Raw genomic sequence first — 9,846 nt, 5'->3', positions numbered from 1 at the left:
ATTATGTTAGTTTTTAAGAGGACTGAAGTGTAAGAAAATACTTTTATTATACTAATATGTAATTTGTACAACAAACTCTTGCACTTATTACTCTCACACAATTACACTCTCCACTCACGTTACTACACTGCACACACTCACTAATTTGATGGCTTTCGCTCATATGTACAAAATGAAGGGAAATTCTTACCTAGACCCGGTCCATAAATTTTCCATGCACCTATCCAATGAGGTGTTAGAAAATCAAATATAATTTTCTTTTTTTTTTTATTATTTTCTCTTTCTTCTCATTTCTCTAACACCTTATTGGATGGGTACATGAATTTTTCATAAACCGGATCTAGGCAACCCATATATATAGGGTGTTAGGTCGGTGGTTATATTTTCTAGGTGTTTTATTTTCTAGTCTTTTCTTGACTATACTTTAATTATCTAGCCATTTGAATTCTAGAGAATTGGAGAAGAGAGTAAGTCGGTGGCGTTTAACCCATTATCCCCGCAGCACACGTTTTTTGAAGAGCTGAGTGACCTGTACATTGCCGAAGAAAATTGTCTTATTGCTGCCAAAAACAGGAGTCCCGCCTGAACTGAGAGGTGTAGAAGCTTGATATTATGTCAGTTAATTAAGGAAACCAAAATTGCCGATTCTAAGATGCGAGGTTTACGATTCCAGCTCCAAACTATTGTTCCTTGTCAAGACCAGTCCACAAAGTCAGCTAATGAGGTGCCATTTCTTCCCCTAGATAATCTGTAAAGGGAAGGGAATTCCTGCTGCAAAGGAATTAAGCTCAGCCAACTATCTTTCCAACAGTGAATCTTACTGATGTTACCCACAATTGCCTTGACATTAGAAAAGAACAAATTATAGGATTCCACATTATCGATACAAGAAGCATATATACCTTTCCAAAGGTGAGACAAGCGGAGAGGATTAACCGAAAAAATATCAAACCAGACGGTAATGTTTATGCTATTAGAAAGCATTGAAATCCAAAGATCACCATTTTCCGCATTCAAAAGTTTCCAAATCCATTTGATAATCAAGGAAGTGTTCTTGAGTCGAAGAGGAGTAATACTCAGACCACCCTTCCGAATAAGGACAACAAACATCCAACCACGAGACTTTACTAAAGTAATTCCCGTCTGCTGTGAAGAAGACACAAATCAGATCAACTACAAATCAGAGAATTAGTTTTAAATACTTAAGGCAACAACAGCTAATATATATTTTGTTTCTTGTTTTGTATATTCTACATATAGAAACACTTAAAGTCTTTGATACAAATATGGTTACTACTCGAATAATTATGGTTACCGTTAAAACCATTTTGTAAATATATATAGGAGTGTCTGTATTCTTTGCAATATAAATGAGATTAATATCTTTTCTTTTCTTCTTTATGGTATCAGAGCATGTCAACGCTGTTGGTGTTCTACGATCTTTAATCTTAAGCGTTGCACTTGCAAGCTGAGGATCTAGAGTAGGATTTTGTGCAAGTTGACGCCTTGTGACCATGTGGTGCCTTTGTTCATGTCCACCGCCTGTAAAGTGATTAGAAAGATCAATAACTTGATTTTCAAATATATTGCTACTGTCATCATAAGAAATAGATGTATGAGAGGAATTTATTTGAGAATTATCAGCATCATTGGATGAACTGATGAGTTGAAGATCATTGGATATGGAAGCCGTTGCTGTTCTCTGCTCACCATGTGTTGCAGCAAGTGTATTTGCTGTTTCATTTTCATCATGAGTTGGAGCTGATATATGTTCATAATGAGATGGAAGATCATCATTATGCTGATCATGGATGCTAGAAGCAGGTACGTAATTTTTATCATCCATTTTCCATCAATTTCACCATGAGAAGTGTCATCAAAGTGACCAGATCTGAATAGAAGCATTTCCTTTGATTTCTTTCAGTGTTGTCATCAAGATATGCAGAAGAAGTCCCTTTCTGAGTCCAGACTCCATCATCACTGTAAAACCCGAGTTCGGTGGAAGTACGAGAGTGCTCAATTGCAGCTTGATCAAAAGGAAAGCTGCTTTCTTCAAAAATAACATGTCGTGATATGTAAATTCTATTCGTGAGAGGGTTAAGACATCGTTATCCTTTATGTATTGGACTATAGCCAATAAACACACATGGATATGTTTTCTTGGAGAATTTGTCTCTGCCGTAATTCCGCAAATATGGGTAGCACCTGCATCCAAAACATCTCAAATTTCCATAGTTAGGGTGAGTATTAAAAAGTTTAAAAAATGGAGTTTGCATTTGTAATTTTGTGGAAGGAAGTTTATTGATTAAGAACACTGCTGTTAGAAAAGCATCAACCCAAAATTTCATGGGAAGTTTTGATTGAAAAAGTAAAGTTAAACCGGTTTTGACAATATGGCGATGCTTTCGTTCCGCGACCCCGTTTTGCTCCGGAGTGTTGGGACAAGAATATTGATGATGAATGCCACATTTTTTAAGATGATTTTCAAAGTTATTAGAAATAAATTCGCCACCTCCATCACTTTGAAATATTTTAATCTTTTTGTCAAAACGGTTTTCAATTAGTTTTTGTAATTTAATAAATTGCTCACCAAAATCTGATTTTCTTTTTAAAGGAATTATCCAAGAGTGTCTAGAAAAATCATCAATGATAGTAGCATAATATTTGAAATTTTGACAAGACGAGATGGGAAAAGGACCCCATAAATCACAATGAAGTTTTTCAAGAGGTTGATTAGAAGTACTCAAAGATGCATTAAACGGAAGTTTACCCAAAACTTGGAGACAAGCCTTATCTATTCCCCATTGGAACAAAGCTATGGAAGAAGAATTGAAAGTTTTACATGACAACAAAACATGGACGCTTGTACCGAGACCTGTCCACGCTAATGTTATCGGATCAAAATGGATTTTCAAAACCAAATTAAATAAGGAGGGTACCTTAGATCGATTCAAAGCTCGGTTAGTTGCCCAAGGATATACTCAAGTTCATGGGATCGACTACTATGAAACTTTCAGCCCGGTTATAAAAATGACTACAATCCGACTTGTTCTTGCTATTGTTGTCACTTCAAAGTGGAGCTTACGTCAACTCGATGTCAAAAATGCATTCTTGCATGGGAACCTTAATGAAACCGTATTTATGGAGCAACCACCTGGATTCAAGGACGCCCACTTATCTCATTTTGTGTGCAAACTTCACAAGTCCATTTATGGACTAAAACAAGCTCCAAGAACTTGGTTTGATCGGTTATCCAAATTATTAATTAATTTTGGATTTATATGCAGCAATGCTGATTCTTTATTTTTTATTTTTCATGATCAGTCTACAGTTATTCTAATGCTCATTTATGTGGATGATATTGTGTTAACAGGTAACGACGAACATCTCATTCAGATTCTCGTCACAACCTTGGGTCAAGAATTTGCTATTAAAGATCTTGGAAAGCTTTATTACTTTCTTGGTCTTGAAGTTCAATACACGGACATGGGTCTTACACTCTCTCAAGAAAAATATGCAAAGGAGTTACTTGTCAAAGCTGGTTTAGAACAAAGTTCACATTTTAACACTCCAATGGCACTTAAAGTTCAGCCTTCAGATCACGACAACATCAACTTCGATGCTCAAAGTTTTCGTAGCTTGGCGGGTGCTCTCTTATATCTTACACATATACGGCCTAACATTATACAAGCAGTTCATAAAATCTGTCAAAAAGTGCAGCAACCAACCATTGGTGACTATAAAATGGTTAAACGAATATTGCGGTACGTAAAAGGGACTCTCGACTTTGGAGTTCACTTCACGAGTCAGAGTACCTTCAATCTCTATAGATTTTGTGATTCTGATTGGGTTGGCTGTCCAACAACAAGAAGGAGTACCTCTGGATATTGTATTTATCTTGGTAGCAATTGCATCTCTTGGTCGTCTAAACGGCAGCCAACGGTTTCCCGTTCATCTTCTGAAGCCGAATACAGGGCTATGGTTGTCGCCACTGCTGAAATTACATGGATCACATATCTACTCAAAGATATAGGGATATGCCTTCATCAAGCTCCTCAATTATTTTCAGACAACATCAGTGCTTTATATATGACCGTCAATCCTGTGTTTCATCCTCGCTCGAAGCACATAGCTATTGACTATCATCTCATCAGAGAAAAGGTAGCTCTCGGCAATCTTGTTACTCGGTTTGTTCGCTCTCATCAACAAGTTGCCGACATTTTCACAAAACTATTATCTAAAATTCCGTTTCAAAATTTTCGGTCCAAACTTGGAGTTCATTCGGTCATTTCCTCCATTTTGAGAAAGGGTGAAGAAGACACAAATCAGATCAACTACAAATCAGAGAATTAGTTTTAAATACTTAAGGCAACAACAGCTAATATATATTTTGTTTCTTGTTTTGTATATTCTACATATAGACACACTTAAAAGTCTTTGATACAATTATGGTTACTACTTCTATAATTATGGTTACCGTTAAAACCATTTGTAAATATATATAGGAGTGTCTGTATTCTTTGCAATATGAGTGAGATTAATATCTTTTCTTTTCTTCTTTATGCTGAGCCGTATTCATTTTAAATTTTAATAACACTCTTAATATTGAATTTGGCAAATTGCATCACTTTATAAATTATTATATTTGAAAAGTGTTATGTTTGTGTGTTATTTTTTAATAGTAATAATTTTGGAGGAAAATATCAAATTTATGACATAAAATTGGAAAATATAATAAAAAGAGAAACTGTAGAGATGTGTTTGAGCCCTATTCTTTTAGAAATGCTTTGCAGGATGAAGGATGGCGTGAGGCCAAAACAATCAAACATTGCCGCTTTAGAAGCTAATGACACCTAGGAAATGACTGCCTTGCCTCCTCATAGAAAAGGCTCTTGGTTCTAAATGGGTATGCAGAATCAAATGTCATGCCTGAGGGGCAGGGGCAGGGGCAGAACCAGGCATATATAGGCATCTGGCTCCATAAATTTTTTTTTTCTTATAAAAACACATTTCAACTTTTTTTTAAAATATAGTTATTTTATACTTTTCGCTCCTTTAAAAAAAAAAATTATAATTACGTCCCTCATTTTACAAAAGCCAGTTCCACCTCTGCTGATGGGCGGGTTGAGAGCCTTAAGGCTCATTTGGTTATTTTATATAATCATCAGATTGAAGGTGTTGACTTTTCTATTTTTTTGCTCCAGTTTAACAGAGGCACTTAGTGTGTGTCGAATAAGAAAGTGAAGTTTGTTAAAGTTAGTTTTTAGTTATTAAGATAGAGTTTGTTGGTTAGTTAGAATCAGTTAATAGTTCTGTTATGCGATATGATGAGCTGGCAAATACAGCCGTTATGTATAAAACTCAATTACTTGCCATGTGTCTAAGTATGAGTATAAAAACAGTCTCTAATCATTAGTTTTGAAAATAATTAAAAGCCTATTTGGATCAATTTATAAATAAATTCTACATGATAATTATTTGAAAAATAAATTTTTATATTTAATTTTTCAAATTTTAAATATAAAAATAACATTAAATTAAATGAAATAAATTGAATATTATATTTCGAGTATAAATATAAATTTAAATTATAAAAAGTCATTTGAACCAAACACATATCAGGAGTGATTCTGTCACTTTCCTGAATTCCTCACGTCTGTAACTGTTTTGGATTATTATTGATATCTATTTGATTCTAAAAAAAACACAGATCTTGTAAAAATTCAATTGAATTTTATAAATATTGTGAAATTCATTTGAATCAAACAGACCCTAAGTCCTCTTTCCCAATTTCTAAATGCTATTTCGTTCCTTTTTAGTTGTTGCCGCAGTCATATATAAAACGCAATATATTTAAATAATTCGTCTATTTAGCAATCATTACATTGACAAACAACAAGATTTCAGTTCCACAACTTTAGCTCAGTTTGCAAAATAAAATCATCCTTATTTATGCTTTTAATAGTCTAAGAAACTTGCTAATTTCTTCTTCCTGTGATTCTTCCACTCTCTAATTTTTTTGACTTATCTCCTTAAAATCCCCCCACCTTTTACCCCCAATTCGTTTGCACCCTCACGTTATAAAATCACCAAATATACCCAAATTACGACCTATCACTTTCAATTTCACCCTCAAGCATTAAATTGACCTCTTTTCACTTAAAAAATATTTAAATCAATATTTTAAATTTTAGCATATATTTTAAAATAGGACTTAGTAATATTTTATTTAAAATAAAAATAAACCTATTTTTTCAAGTGAAAAAAGACCAATTTAATGCTTGAGGGTGCAATTGAAAGTGAAAGGTCGTAATTTGGGTATATTTGGGGTTTTACAATGTGAGGGTACAAACGAATTGGGGTTAAAAGGTGAGAAGTTTTTAAGGGGATAAGCCAATTTTTTTCATAAATACTATTATTTGTTCTACCTCTTTGGAAGTTTCTTCTTTTGCTTTATGGGCACCTAATTTGAATTTTAAATTAAGTACATATTAAATTATCGTTTTTATATCATTTTTTAGTTTAGTCACATTTTAAAAAAACTATTACGTAAAACCACCATCTTTTAAAAAAAATCAAATATATCACCATTTTAAAATTCGGAAAACTTGAGATGACGAGGAAAACAGAAAGTGATGTGACAACGCGTTAGAATTCACATATGAAGATTGAATAAAAGAGTTTATAATGAATATAAAAAAAGTTGAATGAGTGTGTTAAAATTAAAAAAAAATATAAAAATGGTCATTTAATATATATAATCAACTCTTAAAAAAATATTATGCCACATCACGTTGTATCTTCGCCGGATTTTTAAACGTGATTTAGTTTTCTAGATTAGCAAAGCCTAACTCAAGATCTATATACATACAACAAAAAATGAACTCCATAATTTTCCGATTGGAAAAAAATGAAGAAGAAGGAATATCTGATTTCGTGGTTGATATTGTTTGGAAGGTGAAAATTGATGATGGTGATGAAGGGTAATAATAGAAAAAGAAAAGGACCAAAAACAATTAGGGTCTAATGAAAAAAAGGAAGAGAAAGATCATGGTTGTCAGAATTGAATCGGACCGGCCGGTTCGACCGGAAAAATTGGGAACCGCTCACAACACCGGTTCGGAATGGACTAACACCCAGAGTATAAGAGACCCGCAGTTTTTTTAAGGGACCGGCTGGATATCCGTTGAAATTAAACGGTTAAACCGGTTAATCTGGTTCCGGTTCGATCTGATAATAAAGACCTTTTATTAAAGAATAATAGTGGCGGGTGTACGTGTGGGTGGTTCACGTAAGTGTTTGTAATAGCTATTTAATTTTAACAAACATGATTATAGTTTAAAATTAAATTAGACAAATAAAATTCGCTTATATTTTTAATTAAATTATACACACATAATTTTTGAAAAGATTTTGATTGTTATATTTTAATTTAATTTATTTTTATAATATAAACTTAATATCGGTTTGACCTTAATAATACGAGTTTAATTTTATTTATAGATTACTTGAAGTTTTGTACTTAATTTTTTCAATTTATTATTCTAATAGTATGTTATAATTTGTAATATATAATTTTATTTTTCTATATTTATTATTATAACATTACATCAATAATTATTGAATGTATTATTGTTTTTTACCTCCGGTTGGACCCCGATTGAACCTCTAACCCTTCATTTTTTGTCCTCACCGGTTTAATGACCGAGTCGGTTTTGACAACATTGAGAAAGATATCTATGTGTTTTAATAGAAGCTATATATTAAAGTTGTAAATAAAAAATGATACATTTTTTTTATAATTAATTTATACTTTTACGGTAAAAATTATATAACTTGAGATTGAGGCCGGCCTTATATGAAATGAAGCCTTGGACGATTTATTTTTATTAGATAGATAAATAAGAAAAGAGATTATATATATATATATATAGGCCTAATGTTTCAAAAAAAGAAACATCACCTTTTAACCTATTTTTAATCATGTTCTGATATTGAAAATAGGTCAATTTTATCTCAATTCGTATTTTTTCGTTTCAAGATGACAAGTACAAGAGCTCTAAATTAATTTTTTAAAATAATATATTATTCGTATTATATATTACGTTGAAAAATGACATACATGTACGAAATGTAGATTAAATATATAAAAAATCAATGAAATTAGAGTTACAAATAACAAATTACTGTTCTGTCCTACCGGTAACTATCTTAGTGAAATGATGAGCTACTAATTACCATTGGCCCATGCACTTCCTAATAATAAAAACACAAACACGTATACAAACCTGGCATTACTCTGAAACAATTATTCTCAAGTTCACATTTCTCGTCTTCTCCAATTTCCGCTCAACTGCTATTCTGTTCTCCAAAATTCTTCTAACCATTTCTCTGATCAATATGGCTAATAAATCCAAGTCCAAAACTGTGGCAAATGCTAAGCCGAAAGGTAAGGGAAGCTGGCTGTGCAAAATCTGTAATTATCTTTTCCTCACTCATGAACTTTTGATTATGCATGGCGTCACTGATCATCAAGAAACTAAACCTACTTTTGATTATGCATGGCGTCACTGATCATCAAGAAACTAAACCTACTAAGGTGTTCAAACCCAATGTAAGTGTTTCTTTTTTCCTTTTCTTTCAATTGATAGTTTCTTTAAAACAAAATTATCAAAGCTCAGTTTCTCTGAATTTTAATTGTTTAGGGGTTCAATAAAGGCTCTCGAGTCGAGTCTATAAGCCTCACAAGAAAACCACCAAGGTACTGATTTCTTGGTTTCTTTAATTTTCTGATTTCATTTCTTTTTCTTTACAGTTATTTGTTTTGTTTTCTTTATTTTTTGGTTGTTTATGTAGTTTTCTTTAATCTTCTAATTTCTTTTGTTTTTCTTTACGGTTGATTTCTTGCCCATATTTTGTTTTCTCTGTTATATAGTTTCTTTAATCTTCTACTAATTTCTTTTTATTTCTTTACAGTAACCGTCGCTCAGCTGGTGTGTTCAGTTACGATACGAAATGTGCATTTTTCTTGTCATTCTCTGTTCGGTTTTCTTTGAATTCGCAGAGCATGGTTTTCAGTTTCAATTCAGAAAGTACAATTTTCATTATTTGCTCGTTTTCTTTGGATTCATAGAGCTTGCTGTAATTCAATAAAATGTACAGTTTTGTTATAGAGCCGGGTATTCTATAAAATGAATGGTATTCGTCTGATTACGTGTGTTTACAAACTGGTGTGATTATAATTTTAATCTAATTAGCCATAATTTTTGGACTTTTATGTAAAATACAGTATTACTTTTATCCTTTTGAACTCTAATCTTTACATTTACCACCTTAAAAATTTACAAAACTAACTTTTGCTATCAAAAATTTATCTTTTATACAACTTTTTCAATTTTCTTTCATTATTATTTTTTCACCTTTATTTCTGCACTTAATATTTATCACATATTTATCATCTAAATTTATAGTTTATTTATTTGGTATAGTGGACCATGCTTGATGTTTTTCAAGGAATCTCGATTAATTTGGACCGAGCCAAATAGGACCTATTAAGACAATAATTTGTTTTTAAAGTTGCTCAATATTTAGAAGCTCAAACTCGAAACTTTACATAAAAAAATCCAACCATCTGGTTTATTTATTGATATAAATCAATCCGACGTTAAAAAATCACACATTTATTATATACATTTTATTGGATGAATAAATAACGCAAACTCTGTTAATGGGGGAGATAACAAATTTTGAAGTTATTATCAAGACCAGATGAGACTATAAAGCAATTAGCTCCAGAATGAAATAGAGGCACATGATGAGAAGGCCACGCAGTTTCCAATAGATAAA

This window comes from Mercurialis annua, linkage group LG3 (assembly GCF_937616625.2).
Source record: "Mercurialis annua linkage group LG3, ddMerAnnu1.2, whole genome shotgun sequence".
NCBI classification, from domain to species: domain Eukaryota; kingdom Viridiplantae; phylum Streptophyta; class Magnoliopsida; order Malpighiales; family Euphorbiaceae; genus Mercurialis; species Mercurialis annua.
The sequence above is the reverse complement of the archived record's forward strand: the minus strand, read 5'-3'. Positions refer to the sequence as shown.